The sequence below is a fragment of the Mustela lutreola genome, chromosome 9 (genome assembly GCF_030435805.1).
Source record: "Mustela lutreola isolate mMusLut2 chromosome 9, mMusLut2.pri, whole genome shotgun sequence".
Taxonomy (NCBI): Eukaryota; Metazoa; Chordata; class Mammalia; order Carnivora; family Mustelidae; genus Mustela; species Mustela lutreola.
The window spans coordinates 106681869-106704613 of NC_081298.1; the positions used below are offsets into that span (position 1 = coordinate 106681869).

At 44.6% G+C, this 22745-nt stretch overlaps 1 protein-coding gene across 1 annotated transcript in view; it reads right to left on the reverse strand.

The window, feature by feature from the left end:
• Positions 1-19856, reverse strand: part of CD8A (CD8 subunit alpha) — a 34126-nt gene extending 14270 nt beyond the window's left edge. The window contains exon 1 of the mRNA XM_059188318.1: positions 19724-19856. The gene's annotated coding sequence lies outside the window, so the exon portion shown is untranslated. The remainder of the gene's footprint in view (positions 1-19723) is intronic.
• Between the last annotated feature and the right edge of the window lie 2889 nt (positions 19857-22745).

The following is a 22745-nucleotide window of genomic DNA, read 5'->3' on the forward strand; positions in this document are numbered from 1 at the left end:
TTGGCAAACTTTTCTCCAAAGCGATGGTACCAGTTTATCCTCACACCAGCTGTGCGCGACTTTCCGTTTACCCACATGCTTTATGATTCTTAGTTTTGTCAGTCTTTTCGATTCTGTCACTCTGAATGTCATTTTGTTGGTGCTTAGAGAACCGGATTTATTTCTGACCAGTTGTCCGGTACTAATTTCCGCAATAAATGAGGCTTTAGCTCCTTTTTTTTGTTTGTTTGTTTCTGGACTGTCCTGGGTCCTGCTGTACTCACAGTTAAGGCTCTGACAGTCACAAAATAAACCTAAAAAAGGCTCACTTCTCCTTGTTCCCTCCCCCACCTTCTTCGATTCTCCCTTTTCCTTTCTTCCTACCTTCCTTCCTTCCCTTCTTTCTACAACTTGTTATCTGGATCCGGTGTATCCATAACAGAAACTTTAGTGGTTTTTTTTTTGAAGATTCTAAAAACTTTATTTCAAAGAGAGAGTGAGCGCCTGAGCAGGGTAGTGGGCAGAGGGAGGAGCCGGGAGTAAAAAGTCAGGGGAAATTTTTCTTTTCGCAAAGACGGTTCACTCTTTCTCTGGGCGCTGGTGGAGGATCCATGAAGTAACCTCAACTCAACCGGAAAGCTTTCACTCCCACGTTCTATAAACTGTGACCTTGCCGGTGGGAAGCCCCCCACCGTGCAAGTGTCTGAGGGGATCTTAGCGGTTCTCTTCACGTGCCTGTGGGGTGAGCCGTGGAAGCTGGAGGACGCAGCAATGGAAACAGTGCGAGAGAAGAGGGCGGTTGTTTCCACAGCTCGCCACCAACGCCCGAGCGCCGGCGGAAAGGGCTCCAGCTCGCCCTGCAGCCCACTGACCCAGTTAGAAGAGTGTTCTCTTCCGGGAGGAGGGGGGCCGGAGTAGTGAAGGCAGAAAAGGCGAAGCTTGGGAAGGGAAGAAAAGACGGAGAAACCCAAGGCTTTGCCCTCCCTCCTCCTCCAGCCCTCCAGCTCCTCCTCCCTCTGTTTCGGTGGGGGCGGGATGAAGGGGTTAGAGGGCTTTCCAGGGTGGTTTGCTCCTTCTCAGCTCAGCAGGAATGAAAGAAATGAGCTGCCTCTCTACACCTCAGACACCAGCTGAGCTGTCCATCAGGAATGTTCCTACAGGTGCCCAGAGGCAGAACCTGGAAAGAGGACTCCCCGCACCCCACCCCCCGCCCCGGCCTCAGCTTCTCCCTTGGACTGGGGACAATGTGAATGTGTCCATGGCGGTGGAGAGGAGCTACATGGAGCTGGGGTGTGGGTGGGGTGTGCAGTTGGTGTCCTGCTTCAGGGGACCTCTTCCAGTTCTGAGGGTCCCCATGCTGAGAGACACACCAGCAGTGGGGACAGGCAAGGAAACACGTGACTCCTGATGAGGGGGGGGGGGGTGCCAGGATGTGGTGGGTGCAGCGAGGACAGGAGCTTAGCCCAAGTCGCCACCTTTAGCAGGGGGCGGAGGGAGGCTGGGGGAGGGTGGGCGACCAGGGAGACCTGCACTGCTGCTGTGCCTGAACCCAGCTTAAAGGAGGCCAGGTGCAGAGCTGGGGAGCCAGGCTGAAGGCACAAATTGTTGCAAAGGAACCGTGGCTAGAAGTGTGTTTGGGGAACCCGCAACAGCCAGGTCCCTGGAGACAGAGTTGATGGAGAGGTGGTGGGGTCATTGTGAGGACAACAAATCGTCCACTCCCCCCACCCACCCCTACTCCCTTCTCAGTTGCTCATTCAGCACCATTTCTGGGTTAACCCGGGCAGAAGTCTAAAATATCCATCCTGGTTGATCCAGAGCCTGAAGCCTTCCCACCATCTCCCACAGAATTCATTTTTCTGTGCATAGCAAGCCCCTTAACAGGGTAGCCAGCACACTTGCCACTCTTACCCCAAGAAACAGTGGGCCCTTTAGAAGGTCAGGGTCTCATTTTCTTAGACCACACACAAAAATAAACTCAAAATGGATGAAAGACCTCTCAGTGTGAGACAGGAATCCATCAAAATCCTGGAGGAGAACACAGGCAGCAACATCTGTGACCTCAGCCACAGCAACTTCTTGCTAGACGCGTCTCCAAAGACAAGGGACACAAAAGTGAAAATGAACTATTGGGACTTCATCAAGATAAAATGTTTTTGCACAGCAAAGGAAACAGTCGACAAAACCAACAGACAGCCGACACAATGGGAGAAGATATTCGTAAATGTCTTATCAGATAAAGGGTTAGTATCCAAGATCTATAAGGAACTTACCAACTCAACACCCAAAAAACCCAAATAATCCAGTCCAGAAATGGGCAGACGACAGGAGCAGACATTTCTCCAAAGACATCCAAATGGCCAATAGACACATAAGAAAAGTGCTGAACATCACTTATCATCAGGGAAATACAAATCAAAACCACAATGAGATACCACCTCACGCCAGTCAGAATGGCTAAAATTAACAAGTCGGGAAATGACAGATGCTTTCAAGATGTGGAGAAAGGGGAACCCTCATACACTGTTGGTGGGAATGCAAGCTGGTACAGCCACTCTGAAAAACAACATGGAGGTTCCTCAAAAAGTTGAAAATAGAGCTACCCCGTGACCCACGAATTGCTCCACTGGGTTTTTACCCCAAAGATACAGATGTAGTGATCCGAAGGGGCCCCTGCACTCCAATGTTTATAGAAGCAATGTTCACAATAACCGAACTATGGAAAGTGCCCAGATGTCCATTGACAGATGAATGGATAAAGAAGATGTGGTATATACACATATATATACACAATGGAACATTATTTGGCCATCAAAAAACAAAGGGAATCTTGCCATTTGCAATGATGTGGCTGGAACTAGGGGGTATTATGCTAAGCAAAATAAGTCAGTTAGAGAAAGACAAGTACCATATGATTTCACTCATATGTGGAATTTAAGAAACAAAACAGATGAGCATAAGAGAAGGAAGGGAAAAATAAAATAAGATGAAAATCAAGAGGGAGGCAAACTGTTAAGTAAGAGATGCTGAACCCCAGGAAGCAAACTGAGGGTTCTTGGAAGGGAGGTGGGTGGAGGAGTGGGGTAACTGGGTGGTGGGCATTAAGGAAGGCACATGATGTAATGAGCACTGGGTGTTCTATACAACTGATGAATCACTAAATTCTACTTCTGAAACTAATAATATATGTTAATTAATTGAATATATTATATGTTAATTAATTAAAAGAAAAAAAAATAATGGTCGGGTCCTGGCCTCATGCCCCTGCCCCTGTAGAGCACAGAGCTCAGCGCAGCACAGAAGCTGAAACTGGGTTGCCATAGTGGGGTGGACAGGACCACAAGGTGGGGGTGGGGAGCGCGCTCAGAGCCTCCGGCAGGGGAAGCAGAGAGGAAGGATCTAGAAGGTAGAGTTGGAGATGAACTCAGAAAAGACCTAGTCGAAAGCATTTATGTTACAGAAGTTCCAGAAGGGTGCGCATTTTACTACAAGTCCCTCAGGGAGGCCCTCCCTGAGCGGGGATTAACCTGCGGCTCACTCCCCACTAGGCCCACCGGTTGCCCACCTTGAATGAAAGCTCAAGGTCACTGGGTCCAGCAGGGGGCGATGTTGCTCTAGTTTCCACCCGGTTGGGGGGGTTGGGGTGGGGCTGGGGCTGGGGGTGGGGGTGGGGGGAGGGGTGAGGGGAGGGGGGTAATCCGAAATCAGTCGGCGCTGGACCACTAGCAAAACTGAAGCAGGTGCCAAGTTCCTGCCCAGCCACGCGGTGCCCGGGCCCTTTGAACCTCGCCACCCAGCCCCAGTAATCCCGCGGCTGTAGCTCCCGCCCCTGCCTTTCTCAAGATCGCCACCCCGACTCCCAAGTCCTCTTACAGGCTCCTTCCAGCCCCACTTTTCTTTGGTGACCCGGATTACTACAGGGGAGGGGGTGGGGTGGGGTGGAGGGCGGGATCTGCCTTTTTACAGCGGACCAAACGACTAGTTAAAGATGGAATTTCTGGGGGCACCTGGGTGGCTCAGTGGGTTAAAGCCTCTGCCTTCAGCTCAGGTCATGATCTCAGGGTCTTGGGATCGAGCCCCACATCGGGCTCTCTGCTCAGCAGGGAATCTGCTTCCTCCTCTCTCTCTGCCTGCCTCTCTGCCTACTTGTCATCTCTGTCTGTCAAATAAATAAATAAAATCTTTAAATAAATAAAAAAAAAAGATGGCATTTCTGGCCTTTTGTTGGGCGGGGAGATACCTGGGTAGACTGTTAATCGCCCCCAGTGCTTGCCACCTTTAGTCTTAAGCCATCTGTGCAATGCCTCGTCCCTAGAAATAGCTAGAATGTCAACGTTTCAAAGGAGGGTAGGAATCACCAATTTGAGAACCCCTCTTCTTTGGGCCAGGCTAGGATTTCTCCCCATTCTCCATCCTGAAAAGGGACCGACTGAAGATCCTGGTGGGCCGGACCGGAGATCCTGGGCCCTTCCAGGAGCCAGGAGGCCCAGCCGGGTGATGGTGGTCTGGTCGCGGCCCGGGGGTCCCCCGGAGGGGACGGCATGGCCGAGGCGCGGAGAAGCCGCGGGCGGGGATCCTCTCGCTCTCTCCTTGGGACATGCAGCCCCGAGAGGAGGTCTGGACCGGTGGGTGGGGGGAAGAGTAGGAAGAGGGCAGCATAGGGCAGGAAGCGGATGGGGTCTGTGGAGCGGGGAGGTGTGTTGGCGGGGGGGAGGGGGGGTGCTCGGGGAGTCCTGGGGCAGATGGAGCATCCGGTCCCCGGCCTCCCGTGCGGGACGCAGAGGTCGCTGTGCGGAGATGGGACTCCGCGGCAGGTGCAGGCTGGCACCACCGGGCTCGGGCGGGTGTGGGAGTGGGAGAAACCTCGGAGCACTAAGGTGGGAGGTTCCTTTGGCCTTTCCATTGATTTCATTCCGCGTTCGGTTTTAGCTAACTTGGAAGGCGGTGCTTGGAGCCCAGCCCCATGGTCAAAATGCGTCATGCTGTCAGCCACTAACACGTCACTAGGCCCAGTCTGTTACTTCTGGTGACAGGAATCCTCGTTTTTTGTTATTCGCGTGGATCCAGAGCTGATTAGACCCGGGGGACAGGGGCTGCAGTGTGTCTGTGGTGGGCTGGGGGGGGGGGGCGTGTCCTGCTGCACGAAATTTGTGGATTGGCAGATCCCTAAATCTCTCTTTACCACAGATGTATACAATCAATATTTAACCTAAAAAGTTTTGCCTTCTTTTCCAGGCTACAAATATTTTGCAAAATAGAAAATAGAAAAGGGAAGGAAAAATAATCACCCATCGTGCCAATATGGAACTATAATCACTCTCAATAGTTGCTCCTCCTCCTCCTCCTCCTCTTCTTCTTCTTCTTCTTCTTTTGGTATTATTTTTTGTCTTTTTGTGTTCTAAGCCTGTACTGATGTGTCTTTTAAATTTTCCCCCCATCATTTTCATCATATTTTCTATTCAGATTTCTAGCCTGCTTTTAAAAATCTTATGCCATACACATTTCTTTTATAACATGATTGTCATGAATCTCACCTGATACCGGCATAAAAGTCTGCTCATATTTTGCCCAATTAGTCCCCAATTAGTTGGACATTTAGGGTGTGTCTATTTTGTTCATTATGATACAGTGATTTCTAAATAGCATGTAATTTCTTTTTTTTTTTTTAAAGATTTTATTTATTCATTTGACAGAGAGAGATCACAAGTAGGCATAGAGGCAGGCAGAGAGAGAGAGAGAGAGAGAGAGGAGGAGGAAGCAGGCTCCCTGCTGAGCAGAGAGCCCAATGCGGGACTCGATCCCAGGACCCTGAGATCATGACCTGAGCTGAAGGCAGCAGCTTAACCCACTGAGCCACCCAGGTGCCCGTAATTTCTTTTTTTAATTCTTTCTTTTTTCTAAATAGTATGTAATCTCAATTTTTATTTCTTAATTACCCTGAGAGTTCTTAAAAAGGGTTAACAATTTTTAAGTGGATAGATTCATTTTAAATTTTATTTTTAAATTTATTTTTATTTATTTATTTTTAATTTTTTTTAAAAAAGATTTTATTTATTTATTTGACAGAGAGAAATCACAAGTAGATGGAGAGGCAGGCTGAGAGAGAGAGAGGGAAGCAGGCTCTCTGCTGAGCAGAGAGCCCGATGCGGGACTCGATCCCAGGACTCTGAGATCATGACCCGAGCCGAAGGCAGTGGCTTAACCCACTGAGCCACCCAGGCGCCCCTATTTATTTTTAATTTTAAGTGGTCTGAGAATGTGGCCCCTATGTAAGTTTCCTGGAATTTTTTGAGCTTTTGATTGGTGATTGATTTTGTAAATTACTTTAAGCATGGTGTTGAATGAATGATTGGGTACAAAATTCTTATACATTAGGTGAAGCTTCATCAAATGTTATCCATAACTACTATGTCCTTTATTTTTATCTATTTGATCTGCTACTTTCTGAAAGAACTATAAGTTGTCAAACTATGTGGATTTAATATTTCCTTTTTATAGTCCTAATAGTTTGTGCTTTATATATTTTACTTATTTATTAAAATGTTTTCCAGCTTTATTGAGATATAATTGACATGTAACATTGTATAAGTTTAAGGTGTCCAATATGATGATTTGATATGTGTATTTTGAAATGGTTATCACAATAAGAAGAGTTAACACAGCCATCACTTCACATAGTTACATTTTCTTCTGTGCAAGTTGAGAACATTTAAGATTTACTCTTAGCAACTTTCAAACGTACAACAGTATTGTTGATTATGGTCACCATGCAGTATATTACATTACCCAGAACTTATTTATCTGATAACTGGATGTTTATATCTTTTAATCATTTTATTTCCATATTTTAAAGTGATGCTGTATAGTGTGAAAAGCACATGGCTCTTACAATGGCAAACAGACAAATTGGCATATGTATCTTTTTTGGCTTTTAAATTATTTTCCTTGGGGAGGGGGGCATCTGAATGGCTCAGTGGGTTGAAGCCTCTGCCTTTGGCTCAGGTCATGATCCCAGGGTCCTGGGATCAAGCCCTGCATTGGGCTTTCTGCTCAGCAGGGAGCCTGCTTCCCTTTCTCTCCTTGCCTACTTGTGATCTCTGTCAAATAAAATTTTTAAAATTTAAAAAAAAAATCTTTAACAAACAATTATTTTCCTGCGGTGCTGGGTGGCTCAGTTGGTGGAGCGTCTGCCTTCACCTCAGTCATGATCTCCTGGCCCTGGGATTGAGCCCTGAGTCAGGCTTCCTGCTCAGTGTGGAGTCTGCTTGAGATTCTCTCTCTCTCTCCCTCTGTCCCTCCCCACCGCTTTTTTTTTTTTCCTCTCTCTCTCTCAAATGAATAAAGTCTTCAAAAAAAAAAAATAAAAGAAGAAATTATTTTCTTGGTCTGAATTTTGGAGGGAAATGGCATCAAAAGTCAAATTGGCCTCTAAAGGACTTGACAAACACTCATGGTTGGCTGCCACATGGGAGTGCTTGCTTCACTGAACTTCACTGAACTCCACAGCAGGTGTCAAATTAACAAAGCCAAAAGCAGGACAGTTTTATTTTTAAGATAAGAAATGGGATACTGCAGGGGTGCCTGGGTGGCTCAGTGGGTTAAACTTCTGCCCTTGGCTCAGGTCATGATCTCAGGGTCCTGGGATGGAGCCCCACATCAGCAGGGAGCCTGCTTCCCAATGCCCCCCGCCCCCCGCCATCCCTGCCCCGCCTGCCTCTCTGCCTACTTGTTATCTCTGTGAAATAAATAAATAAATATCTTAAAAAAAAAAAAGAAGCAGGATACTGTGAAAAAATTTGCTTTTTTTGAGGTTGCTTTTCTGCCTGCAACTACGATGATTATTGTCTTTGTTGTATGTGGGTTGTTTGTGCTTGTCCTTTTGTACTTCTGTTTTCTGACTTGTAACGTGAAGAGGTTAATCTCTTTCAAGTCTTACATTCTAGGAATTATGCTTATGTTTATGCTACGGCAAAACACCTTATTGACAAAAAAAAAAAAAAAAAAAAAAATCCAGCCCATCAAACCAGATACCACAAATTCTCCCTCTCTGCTGCCTGTGGTCCTAAGCAGAACTTTCAGTGTGGCACACAAACCAGGTAGAGGTACTGTGGAGCCTCAGGCTTATACAACTGAGGTGTGTGTGTGTGTGTTTGTGTGTGTGTGTGTGTGTGCTGCTTAAAAAGCATTTTTTAGATTGGTGAGATCTTAGGGTAATTGGGCTGAAATATGGGGGAAAGTGATGCCCAGTGAGATTACATGATTTTTCTGGAATTGATAGATTCTTCTTTCATTGTCCTTAAGGTAACGAAAGTTTGGTGGAGATAGAGGGGAAGTAAGATATAGGAAGCTGGGCTCATTGCTTTTTTCCGGGATTATTAAGAAGATGAGGGATGGTCCAGTCTGTCATACGCAAGTGGCCCCATCCATTTATAATATACTTTCAGTATCTTTTATGGTCCACGTGATCAGTAGAGATAACCCTTCTTTCATTTCAGGTATTAGTAATCAGTGTCTTCTCCCTTTCTTTCTTGATAAGCCTGGCTAGCGATTTATCAATTTTATTGATCTTTCCTAAAGACCAGCTTTTAACTTTATTGATTTTCTCTATTGTTTCCCTGTTTTCCATTTTATTGATTTCTGCTCTCATTTTTCTTTTCTTCTGCTTGTTTTAGGCTTAAATTGCTCTTCTTTCATTTCTTAAGGTGGAAGCTTAAATTATTGATTTTAGATCTTCCTTCCTTTTTAAGACCCGTATTTAATGCTGTAGATTTCCCTCAAAGCACAGCTTTTGCTCCATCCCACACATTTTGATAAGCTGTATTTTCATTTTCATTTCATTCAAAATTAGTTTTAAATTTCTTTTGAGATTTATTCTTTGACTCACGTGTTTGTTGTTTAATTTCCAAATATTCACAAATATTTAGGGATTTTCCAGATATCTTTCTGTTACTGATTTGTAGCTTAATTTCATTATAGTCTGAGACCATGCTTTGTATTATTTCTATTCTTTTAAATTTGTTAAATGTGCATTATGGCTCAGAATGTGGTCTGTTTTGGGAAATATTCTGTGTGAACTTGGGAACATTTTGTATTCTGCTATTGTTTGATAGGGTATTCTATAAATGTCAGCTAAATCAAGTTTGTTAATAGTACTGTTCATGTTGATTAACTCATTACTGATTTTCCCCCTGCTGGACCTATCAATTGCTTATCAAAGATTCGAAATATCCAACAATGGTGGATTTGTCTTTTTGCCGTCAGATCAGTTTTTATCTCACAGATTTTGACAATCTGTTGTTAGGTGCATACATGTTAGATTTTTAAGTCTTCGACATTATGTAATGCCCCTTTTTAATCCTGAGACTTTTTCTTATTCTGAAGTCTGCCCTATCTGAAGTTAATATAACTCTAAAAGAAACAGCTTTCTTTTGGTAAGTATTAGCATGATACAGCTTTTCCCATGGTTTTGCAACCTATCTGGACTTTACCTTTAGGCTTCTTGTAGACAGTATATGCTTGCATCTTGTTTTTCATATACTGACAATCTGTCTTTTAGTTGGTATATTTAGACCATTCCCACTGAAAGTGATTACGGATGTGGTTGGATTAATATCTATCACATATGTAACTGTTTTTATTTGTTGCCCCGTGGCATCCAGTAACTATTTCTCAATGTTTTTCCAGCATGTGCCTGAATAACACTGAAGTGAGTGAACCATACCTTTGGTGATCCACAGTGATCCCTGGGCCAGAGATGCCAGAACAGCCATGTCTCTGAGCACTTTCCAGTTCCAGCGCTGCCTTTTCCCCCAGCCTCTTGGACTTGGGGCAAATTTACTAAAGGTGGACACTCTGTAGGTCACAGGGACAGGGGACACCGCTCACCAGGGCAGAGCTAGAGTCTCTTACCTAGAGTCTGACTCACCTAGAGTCAGAGCTAGGACTTGGGATGGGGGCGAGGAGCTGGAACACACTGAGGGGAGGGGGAGGGATTCTGGTAAAAATGGGAAAGATCCACTCACATTGACCTGCATATCTTGCTGCTGATCCTCAGGGACCCTGGGGCCAAGCAGCTGTGGTGAGGTCACAGTGTGGCTGTACTTTGCAGGTGGGCATCATGAGGCGGGGATTACTGAAATGCCTTCTCTTTGGGGCCCTGCACAGGATAGGAGGGCCCAGTACATGCCCTGAATTGGCAACAGGCTGTGAGTTACTTGCTAAGAACAATGGATGATTTACTCTGTGACTCAGTTGACCAGTTCCATGTTGTGTCAACTTACAGAGAAGGAGCCAGGACTGTAGCACTCCACAAGCCTAGGGCACCTAAGAGGATCCACCCTCAACTAATTTAGGAGCCTGAAGCCAGAAGAGGCAGTTTCTGTTTCTTCTGAATTCTCCTCAAAAGGAGGAAATCACACACACTGAATCACTTATTGTAATTATGCTGCCAAAATAAGCAAGTTCATCTCCTTTGGGAAAGGAGGCGTCATTGTGGGTTTCATCCCATAGTTAGTCAAGGTGAATTTCAGTAGCGTGTGACTTGCAGTTTAGTTCCCTGACGTTTGGGATTGAAGGTGCAAGGGTGTGTATGTGCAAGAGACATCCTCATCCTTTTTAAAAAAAAAAATTTTTTTTAAAGTCTTATTTATTTGACAGAAAGAGAGAGAGAGAGAAAGAGAGCATACGTGGAGGAGGGGTAGAGGGAGAAGCAGGCTTCCCAAGGAGCAAGGAGCCCGATGTGGGACTTGATCCCAGGACTCGAGGATCATGACCCGAGCCAAAGACAGACGCTTAGCCAACTGAGCCACCCAGGTTGTCCCAACACTTCATCATGCTTTTAAAATTTCTCCCACCTGAGTTGTGAGGTGGGTTGGTCTTGTTATCTCAGGTTGGAAGACAAGCGAGTCTGTCCCTGACATCAATGAACTTGTTCTGACAAAAACTTCCTCTCAGAGATAAACCATATTAGATATGAAGACACAGCTTCAAGATATCAGTGTTCCCCGCTAATATGCAGAGTCTGTGTACTCTGAAGGTCTACTAGATATTAACAGACTGATTATAAACATCTAGTGGAAGTCTAAAGGGGCAAAAAAAGTTAAGGTAATTTCATTGATGGGTAAGGGGAGAACTTGCTTTTCCAAATATCAGGATTTATAAACTATAGTAATTTTAATAGTAATAAAGTGATAGAAGAGAGTAGAGGACCCAGAAAAAATATATATGAGAATGTTCGAGTTGGTTGTACCCATCGGTAGTCATGTTGCTGTGACTATTGGCTTTCCTTGGGAAAAATATAAAATTTGACCTCTATCTCCAATCATTCGCAAAAGTATATCCCTGATGGAGAGAGGCGAAATGTGAAAATAAGTGCTTTAAAATTTTTGAAGAACAATATTTTTTAATGACATAGGATAAGGGCAAGATTTGCTGATCCAGACATAAAAACAAAACCCATAAAGGTCTGATGATATATCACATTAAAATTTTAAAAAAGAATGTAGGACAAAAACTAGTAAGTACAAAGTTCAAGGACAGATCTCAGATTAAGGAAAGATAATTGCAATGCATAGAAGCAACAGAAGATCATGATCCATTATATATAAGATGATTACAAATTGAAAAGAGAAAGACGTGTGGCTCAATTAAAAATGAACTAAGTACGGGGTGCCTGGGTGGCTCAGTGGGTTAAAGCCTCTGCCTTCCGCTCAGGTCGTGGTCCCAGGGAGCCTGCTTCCTCCTCTCTCTTTGCCTGCCTCTCTGCCTACTTGTGATCTCTGTCTGTTAAATAAATAAAATCTTTAAAAAAAAAAAAAAAAGAAGAACTAAGTACATGAGCCAACCGGTATCCATATAAAAAGATACTAAACCTTAAGTGGATAAGGAAAATGCAAATTAAAACAACCAATATCACTTTATACCCAGATTAGCAAAAATTAACAAGACTATTCATATCCAGTATGAGGAGAGGACCCAAGAGCTCATAGGCAGTGTTGATGGGAATGTGAATTGGTGCTTCCACTTTGGAGTTGATTCGGCAAAACCTAGCAAAATTGAAGCTTCTCACGATTTTCCCCCAATCCACCCTCCCTCTCCAATCCCAACACCTGTGCTTTCAGGTTCATTCCTCAGAGAAACTGTGAAGTATAAGAATGTTCACAAAAATAACAAAGAACAGAAACTGGAAATTTATAATAAAAAAAATTGGAATTAATTTAAATATCGAATAATAAAGGAATGGACAAATAAATCGTGATAAGTTAAATAACAAAGTGAGTGAACTGGGTCCACAGACATCAGCACAGATATATCTCAAAACGCGCCGTTCTACGAAAAGAAGCGAATTTTCAAAGTGTACGTACAATATGGCATCATTTATAAAACATAAAATCACATGCCAAATAATGGTCTGCATTATTTCTTCTCATTATTGTTTATAAATAGATACTATAGAAGAAAGGTATTGTGAGCATAAAAATACAAAAGCCTGAGTGGGGTCAGGTGAGTCCACAAACTTGGGGTGAGGATTCCTTCGGTGACGAGCGGTAATGGAGGGCGGAAGGGGGTAAAGTATTAACATTTTACATCTTGAGATAAAAAACTGAAAATTTGGCGAAATGTTAAACTGTGTAAATCTGACAAGGCTAAACTGTATCCTGGGCATCGACTATAGGACTTTCAGTGCTTTTCTTTATATTCGAAGTATTTAATAATTTAAAACAAAGTACTTGAAAATTCTGTCCTCTTTAGAAGGTTAATAGACTAATCATGTAATGAACATCTGCTATGTTCGAGGCTCTGTTTAAAGTACTAGAATTTCCAGAAAATAAAAAATAAATAAAATAAAGTACTAGAATTTCCAAGGTTAATGAAACAGACTTCTCTGGCCTTGAGTGAGGGTAAACTTTAGGCGATTTGAAATCAGCCAGGCAAACCATCTATCTGAGAAGGGGCTAGAATCCAAAAAATATAAAGAACTCATACAACTCAATAGTGAAAAAACAAACAATCCTGTTTAAAAATGGGCAGAGAATAGAATAGACATTTTCCCGAAGAAGACATTTGGGTGGCCAATAGTTACATGAAAAGGCGCTCAACATCACTAATCCTTAGGGAAACGCAGATCAAAAATGAAATATCACCTAGCACTTGTTAGAATGGTGCTGATCAGAAAGACAAAGATAAAAATGCTACTGAAGATGTGGGGAAGGGGAACCTTTGTGTACTGTTGGTGGGAATATAAATTGGTGAAGCCAGTATGGATAACAATATAATGATTCCTCAAAAAATTAAAAATAGAACTACCATATGACCCAGCAACTCCACTTCTGGGTGTATATATATATATATATATATGTATATATTTGGTATAATATTTATATTTAGCATATGCTTCTGTATACACACACACACACACACACATGTATGTATATATACACCAAAGAAAATTAAATCACTATCTTGAAATGGTATCGACATTCCCACATTCAATGCAGCATTGTTTAAAATAGCCAAGATATGGAAACAATCTAAGTGTCAATGGGTGAATGGAGATATATCTATAGATATAGATATAGATTAGATACAGACATAGATATAGACATATCTACATATATATATATCACAGTGAAATATTTAGCCATTTAAAAGAAGGAAATCCTGGGGTACCTGGGTGGCTCAGTGGGTTAAAGCCGCTGCCTTCGGCTCGAGTCATGATCTCAGGGTCCTTGGATTGAGCCCGCATCGGGCTCTTTGCTCAGCAGGGAGCCTGCTTCCTCCTCTCTCTCTGCCTGCCTCTGCCTCTCTGCCTACTTGTGATCTCTGTCTGTCAAATAAATAAATAAAATCTTTTAAAAAATTTTAAAAAAATAAAAGAAGGAAATCCTGCCATTTGTGACAACGTGGATCGACCTTGAAGGCATTATGCTAAGTGAAATAAGGCAAATGTAGAAAGACAAATACTGTATGAGGTGGTGAAATGGGTTGGTGGTATTTTTTCTATTTATTCACAAGGGTACAAACCCATATATCAAAAGACACAAACTTCCAGTTGTAAGATAAATAAGTTCCAGGGACACAATGTACACAAGGGCAGCTATAATTGACAATACCGTGTTGTATGTTTGAAAGTTGTTAAGAGAATAGATCTTGAAAGTTCTTATCACAAGAAAATAATTTATAATTATGTGAGATGATGTGTGCTAACTAGAGTTACTGTGCTGCTCATTTCATGATATATACAAATACCAAATCATTATGTCGTACCCTTGGAATTAATAGAATGTTGTATATCAATTATATCTCAGCAACACGGGGAAAAACAGTAGACAGGGTCACTTGCCTGAGATCAGGTAGGATCCCAGGATGCTAGGCTTTGCCCTAAGCATTGAACCAGGCGGTCTTGTCCCCAGGACTCTGGATTCCGCCCTCCAGCCTCACCCCTTCCCCTGAAACATTCTGTCTAGCTGGGTTTACCTGATTTGAAAGGGCTTACCTTTTTTTTTTCCCTCAAATAATCCAAAAACTCAGACTTTTTATCAGGTTACACACTTATTCCCCCAAGTGTTTCTCCAAACGCATGGGCTCGCTGTTCCTCAATGTCTAGAGGAACAGCTCTGTGATGCCCAGCAAGCTTGGGGAGTAGGTAAGGTGTTGGATTCAGGCTGCCCTGGGGGTTGAATCCTAGTTCTGCGACTTCGTAAATGCTGTGTGACTTCCATCGTGCTGCTGAGCCTCTCTGGGCCTCAGTTTCCTAACCTGTTAGAGGGGTCAGTTACTACCATTCACCCTGTTAGCCTGTCAGGAAAGTAAGCCAGAAAGGGAACGCACCTCTCACGACCCGGTGCCGGTGCCTGGGAGCCCTCAGCGTGGGACGGCATTATTATTCTTGCTTGTCTTGTGCTGAGGCAGCAGATGGAGGCTCGTCCTGTCAGGCATGCCTGAGTTATGACATAAGGGGCCCTCGCACCCTGGCCCAGGCTGGGATACTGGACGTGTTGGGGCCATTGTAGCAGGACCTTCGTCGCAGAAAGCAGGTGGGGGGATTATTTTTAAGCCAGTGTGGACCTTCAAGTGGAACATCTTCCCTCCCAGGGCAAACCCCTTTAGAACTCTTGGAAAATTACAGTTTCACTTTTAGCAAAACCCCGCCACAGTGTGGGGAGGCCCCCACAGCACCCAGTCCTCTCTGAAAGGTGGTCCTCCTGGCAGGGCTGCACACTGCTCTCTTGCCTTCCCACCACCTAGTTCCCTAGCTCCATCCTGTCCTGCCTTCTTTATCCTTTGGGGTTTTCCAGCCCTGCTCCTCTCACACTTTGGAGGGCTGGTGGAGCCTTGGCCCTCCTCGTGGATTCTGGACGGTATGTGTGCCATGGCCTTGATGAGGAGCCTCTCCCCAGCAGCCTTGAGTGCCCCTGCATGGCTCCGTGTTGAATTGGGCTTCGGTTACTGCTTCCGAGCAGTCTGCCCTGATTTGCCGCCAAGCACAGGTGGAAATGAACCAGGTACCCTGTCTAGGGTTTGGAGTTCCTGCCCTGTTTACAGCATAAGCTCTCTACTTCAGCTCTGTCACACAGCAGGCAGGTCTGCACACTACAAGGAAAGATGTTCCCCTTGGGAAACACAGAGTTTTAAAATGCAACATTCTTCTAAGGTGTGACCCATGAAAGAAAGAATTGATAAGCTGGATTTCATTACGATTAAACACCTCTGCTCAGCTAAAACAACACCAAGAGAGTGATTAGACAAAGACACGGTCTGGGAGAAAATATTTGCAAAAGGCATAACTGAGAAAAGGCTGTTACAAAACACTCTTAAAATTCAACAATAAGAAAACAAACGACTCAGTAAAAGGGGCCCAAATCTTAGCTAACACTTCACCAACCAACATATCCAGATGGCAAGGAAGCAAAAGAAACAACACTCTGCATCCTATGTCATCAGGGACATATGCATATTAAAACAAGACACCACTACACACCAACTAGAATGTCCAAAGTCCACAACACTGACAACACCAAATGCTGATGAGGGTGTGGGACAGAGGAGCTCTCAAGCATTGTTGGTGGGAATGCAAGATGGCATGGCCACTTTGGAAGACAATTCAACAGGGTCCTACAAAACTAAACACATTCTCATGCCTTGGTATTTACCCTAAGAAGTTGAAAAGTCATGTCTACACAAACACCTGCATAGATATTTACAGAAGCTTTGCCAGAACTTGGAGGCAACCAAGATGTCTTTCAGTAGGCAAACGGATCAATAACTGTTGGTATGTGTGGGCATGTATCAAGCCATGGAGAGGCATGCAGGAACCCTAGAGGCACACTACCAAGTGAAAGCAGCCCACCTGGAAAGGCCACATACTCCCTGATTCCAGTTATGAAACATTCAGAAAAGGTGAAACTATGGAGATGGTCAAGGGTAATGGTTGCCAGGGTCTAGGGAGCAGGAAGGGATGAACAGCACTGGGGTTCTGAGGGTAGCAAACTACTCTGCAGGACGCTGTAATGCTGGAGACATGTCATCACACATTTGTCCAAACCCAGAGCATGCACACCAGGAGTGAACCTGAACACAGACCGTGGACTCCGAGTGATAACCGTATGCCTGTGGCAGTTGATCAGTTGTACCAAATGTAGCCTCTGGTGGGGATGTTGATCATGGGGGGCTGTGCACGTGTGGGGGCAGGAGGTGTATGGGAAATCCCTGTACCTTCCTTTCAATATTGCTGTGAACCCAAAACCATGCTAAAAAAGAAAGTCTTAAAAAAAATGTAGTAATCTTCCAACACAAGGTTACCATACAATGCTGAAAAAATATTTCCCACCTATAGCCTGGCAGGAAAAAAAAAAGGTGATACATGTTGTGGGTGAACGTGGGGTGAAACCAGGACATGCTGGTGGTCTGGAAAAAAATTTTAAAGCTATAAAATGTTTATACCCACGTGCTCAGTAATTCTAGTCTGGAACATTTCTCCAGTAGATATCAATATTTGATTCAGTACAATAGGGTATGAACAGAGATGTTAAATGTTGGAAACAATTGAAATCCTTGAAGTAACAGATTACTTAAGTAAAGTATGATAATCCACTTAGCAATTTTAAACATTAAAGATTTGAAGTATTATAATTATGAGAACTTTATAGGAACAAGAAAAATGGCTTAGAAGAGACTTTATGAGAACATACATCCTATGTGATTACAACTATGTAAGTAATATCTAAAAAAAGTTAGAAGAAAATGCATCAAGATTCCTTTCCCTTGCTCTTTTTGCTAATGTCTTAATTCTTGTAATGGGTAGCACCGCAGATCTATTACTTTTACAAATGGAAGGCTTAAAAATAACTCACTTCCCTTCTGGGGGACTGATGCTCAGGGCAAAGCACAACCACTTTTTAAAGCTCTTTGAGGATAAGGACCAAGGCCCTGAATCATTCTCATTTCAGACGTACTGTTTATTTGCTCATTTATTTAGTTTGTATTGTGCTGGGGGGTGGTTAAGCAATGCTCAAGAGACACGTGTATTCTCCGAGGCTGACAGCGTGGTGGGACAGAGGTAACAGGGCAATCAGAGAGGAAGGAACAGCAGAGTGTGAGGACTGGGGACTGGGAACCCCATGGGGTCTTCTGAATGAGTGGGGGAATGAGCTGGGAGGAATTGCAAGGAGGAGCCCTGGGGGTCCAGGGAGAAAGAAGGGGAGAGGCCTTCCATAGTGTGTGTGTGTGTGTGTGTGTGTGTGTGTGTGTGTGCGCGCGCGCGCGCGCCTGAGCACAGGGGCCTGTGGTGACTGGGGAGCCAGTCGGAGTGTATCCTAGGTGTGGTGGGGAGCTGGAAGGGATCCCGCACACCCTGAGAGGAGGAAGGGAGCACGCAGCCAACATGCCAATACCTCACGCTAGCCACTGACGGCCACGCTCTTTATGCACATGACCTCCTGGGCCGGGGACGCCGAGAAGCCCCGTTCCTCCAACACCGCGCTCAGGGCAGCCTCTCTCAGGGCTGCTGGCAGCTGAATGGGCACGGCCCATGCCCGCGTCTACCACTCGGGTCTATGTCTTTGTTCGCGGCTGCCATAGAGCTGTGTGTACAGTGTCTGCTGAACGGCAGGAGGGCGATTGTCATCTCCAATTTGCAGAAGTGGAGACTGAGGCCTGGGAGCAAGAAGCCATCGCCCAAGGTCTTGGAGCAAGGAAGAGAATGAGGAGGGAGCTTGTCACCGAATGAGCAAACAGGAAGAGAGAAACGTCTGACTCCATCCCTCCCTCCCCCAAATTCCCTAGCAAGGGCCTGAAGAAGGGGCCCAGCGAAGGGAGAGAGAGACCTGTGGGTGTTGGCAAGAGCAAAGGGGGGAGCAGAGGCCCCCACAGATGATGACAAGAAGATTCTGGTCTCTCCAGAGCATGCTCGAATGTGCTTTCTTGTGCTTCTTTCCCGACCCTTGTGTTGACCTGACTTCCTGCAAATGCAATGTTACATCCTGTATTTCCTTGATTATTTGCATAAACAGTCTGAGTCTTTTACGAAATCTTTATAAGCTCCATTTCTGAGCTTGGAATAATCATCTACCAAGTAAACGAACCACAATTTATGAAAATTGCCTCTTACTATCAATCATTTAGGTTGCTTTCGGTATTTCTGAAATACACAAATAATAATATTGAATAGTGTGGATAACATGAGCATCTTATTTCCTGAGGATTAATCTGCAGCCTGGGTTTCCAAGGTCTGAGAAGTTTCTTTGGGTCCTATTGATGTTGACCTTCCACAGAGCTTAAGGTGGCTGTGGGCAGGCGGAGGAGTCCAGGGACAGAGCCGGGATGACACTGTGTCTGTGTTTGTAAATGAACTTGCTCTTTCAGGCCCAAACAGTGGGGTGGGGAGAAGCAGGGGTGCGGGGGGGCACTGCTGGAGCCGAGAGGGGCTGCCCTACATAGCATCCCCACATAAAAGGGCAGGTGTACAGGTGGGACCTGGGGTGATGGCAGTTCTGCCTGACTCCCCAACAGAGCTTGTTGGGAGGCAGGGATCACCCACATCAACTCCTCTCAGGCCCTTCCTTGGTCTATTCCCTTTGACTCCCTCGGGAAAATGTCCCACATTCCGGGATTCTCTGTGCATTTCAACCTGACCCCATTTGAAGCAGGGCCCCGGCGTCTGTAACTGTCACAGCAAACCCCAAGCACGCACAAACAGAGGCTTGTGGCTGACTTGCGGTTGCTGTGATCACACCAGACTCAGAGAACCCCTCCTCGGGCGGGCGTCACCCAGCACATCCCAAGTGGGAAGAGCCCCGCGCCGGGTGGATGTCCTAAGGATGTCTCTGAGAGAGACCCCAGCCCTGGGAGCCTGGGCTTCAGCCAACTTGGCCTCCTATTGGTTGATTCCTTGGGGGCCAAACACCTCTGAGAGGAAACCAACGAAATTCATGCAGAAGCAACGCGGGAGAAGAAAAGTGCTGTGTCCCGCTCTTGCCTGCCTCCTCCAAGTCTGCATGGTCAGCAGACCAGACCATAACCAGAGGGGTGGGAGCATCCCCGAGAAGGCCTCTCCCTTCTAGGGGCTTACCTCCAGCCCATCCATCCCTGCCCTTTACCACCATTACCTGACTCTATCAGGCTGGGTGACTCAGCATGTGTGTGCCAGCCATCCCCAAAGACACACACACCGTGGAGAGCAGCTGCAGCCCCTGTCCTCAAGGAAGGGACACCGGGCACAATTCAATCACGAATAGGAGCCACATACCTGAATGTGTGGATACTGATGGCTGGAGTTTTGGGAAAAAACATCCAAGACAGCTCCTCCAAGCTTTGATAACTCTGTAGGCCAAGCCGACTCAGACACCTGCGTTTTTAGGTGGTTTTTTAAAGAAAGTCTCATGTATGTTATATTATTGTACCCCCGAAAGGCTGAAAGGAAGTGTGGTCTTGTGGGGGAGCGCTGTGCAGGCAGCACCAGGCAGCAAGACCTGTTGTCTTCTTAGCTCTGCCCCTTGTTGTCAGAGGAGTCCATCTGCGTCTTGGGAATGAAGGCAGGTCACACCTGCCCCTTTGGTTAGCCAGCGACACCTCCCCAGTTGGGGGGCAGGGTGATGGAGTTAGAAAGCCAAATTGCTCCTTCCAATAAACAAAGTAAAACAAGACAAGGAGCAGTTCTAGAATAGTGACTTTCTTGCAAACAATGAAATATTCTGAGAATCTGTGATATCTGTGGGTTTGTAAATGAAGAGGAAACAGGAACCGCTGATTGTAATGATACCATTAAAAGTGGCGCTGGTTCTGGGCCAGGGGGCAGCAACAGACATTCTGGGAAAGCAGATGACCCAGGAAGAGAGGCATTCCCTGTCATACCTTCTTAAACTTCTCTGTATGGATATGTTACTTCGTCACTGCTGGCTGTGAATGTAGCAATTAGAAATAACCCACTTCCTTAAAATAAGTGGAGCGGGTTCAAGGCTATTCCTATAAAATAGAGTGTCATCTGCTTACTTGTATCTGGTAGGTTTCCTCAAGTGGGCTAGAAAGGGATGGAGTGACAGTTGAGAACTGGCCATGGAAATGGTCACACGTGGATATCTTTTTGAATTTTGTGGCAGCAAAAGGCTCATCTTGGTACACTAGTGACTCAAAACTGCAGTCGTGTAAGCCATTGAGTAGACTTGCTTTAGGAGGGGTTCTTGGAAGCTTTCAGGGACTTCCTTTGAGAAAAACACTTCCTGGTAGAATTAGAGAATGTGAGATTCATTAATTTAAATGTGGGGAGGACGAGCCCGTGGCAGGGCTGCCCTAGAGGGTCTTCAAGTATTATTTTGGAAGCTGAATGAGACTAAGTTCTTTTCCCAACATAGAGATCTGAATTCTAAAGGATCAGATTTTACCAGTCACAAAAAATTTTTCGTATTTTTCATTTCGGTTGCAGTTTGCTGCTGCTTCTGTTACAACCAGAGTAAAGAAAGAGCCCACAGCATGGCTATTTTGAAACAATCATGAGCCCTGGGGCTTCATATGGTGGTAAGACTAGTTGAGCTTCTGCAGGACCTAGGATTAAATTGCCCTTTCTTTTGTCCCCACGGCTTCAGGTGTGGTCACAGGACATCTCACTAGGTATCCCTGGGTGGCGGGACTCAGAAGAGTCCTATCCCTGACATTTGCTTTATAGCCTGGTTGCTTGGTGATGCTTAGACTTGGCATCCCGCTTGCACAGTGGCAAGAGTGCACACGTGCATAAGGGCTTAACTGAGAGAAGGCAGGTAAAACCATATGTTAATGAGCACTTAACAAGCCTTTGAGAAATAGCGGTGGTGGCTGGCAAGTGAGAGCAAACGTTAATGAACAATGTGTGAACATATGGGTCATCTGGTCACTTAAAACTTCTGGTGAGACTGGATGTAGGCTACCCTCTTCTGGGAACAAGTAGAAACGTGTGCAACATGGGTGCGTGTATGGTCAGACCCATAGACAACTTTTGACAGTAGATAAACAAAGTAGATCATCTCATCTAGATTTTGGAAATTTAAAATTTATGTTTATCGTTTGTTATTTGATGATTGTTTTGCTCACCTCATTGGAGATTTTGCAGCTTCAGGAGATGCTCTGGATGAGCTCGCCTCTGAAGGTTAAGATGCCTTTTGAAGGGCCCTGAACTCACAGTGAAAGCCCCAGAGCAGCCCGAGATGATGAGCCTGTGATATTCGGCAGGTCATAGATGACTTTTACTTTCGTGTTCATGCGTGTGGATTACTCGCATCTCTGTGTTACATGTACAGCCAGACAAAACTATAAAGCAGTTTCAATTTTGGAAAAAAAAAAAAATATATATATATATATGAGGAGAATGTGACAAGAAAGGAATTACTGTTTTAAAAAAGTTATGGGTGGGGCACCTGGGTGGCTCAGTGGGTTAAGCCTCTGCCTTCAGCTCAGGTCACGGTCTCGGGGTCCCGGGATCGAGCCCCACACTGGGCTCTCTGCTCAGCAGGGAACATGCTTCCTCCTCTCTCTCTGCTTCCCTCTCTGCCTACTTGTGTTCTCTCTCTGTCAAATAAATAAATAAAATATTTTAAAAAATGTTAAAAAAGTTATAGGCACCTGGGTGCCTCAGTTGGTTATGCTTCCAACTCTTGACTTAGGCTCAGGTCATCATCTCGGGGTCATGAGATCGAGCCCCGAATTTTTGTCGCTATAATTCTGTTGCACACTCATAGTAACCTTTCCATGATAGATTGATAGAAGAGGATTTACTGGGTCAAAAAAGAGTCGTAACTCTAAGGCTTTTGATACCTGTTACCAAATTGCCCTTTGCAATGGTGGCACCATAATCAGTACTCTCATTTATCTGAAATATTATATTTGGGATAATCTATCTGGTAGATTGCCTTTTAAAAAATGCATTCCTTTTAAAAATTTGTTGTTTAAACAGTTCTGATCTGTATTAGAAACAAGTTCATATTTATTTTTATAAATTAATTACTGACCTCCTAATATCTTGCTTTCAGTATATTTTTTTTAAAGTATTCACTTATTTAAGACACCTAGACTCTTTCCACGTAAGATGTGAAGTGTGAAAACTTAATTTTTTTTCAAGTAGCTAACCAGTAATCGCTTTATTATGTTAATCCTTTATTATATAATCCATTATTTCCCCTTGTATGTAAATGCTACTGGTGTCATGCACTCCAAATATTCTAGTGGGTTCTATTCTCATTTTAATTATTAGAATCAGTGATTGTAAATTGGTCCATATGTGTCTAGTAGCTGATAACCTTATT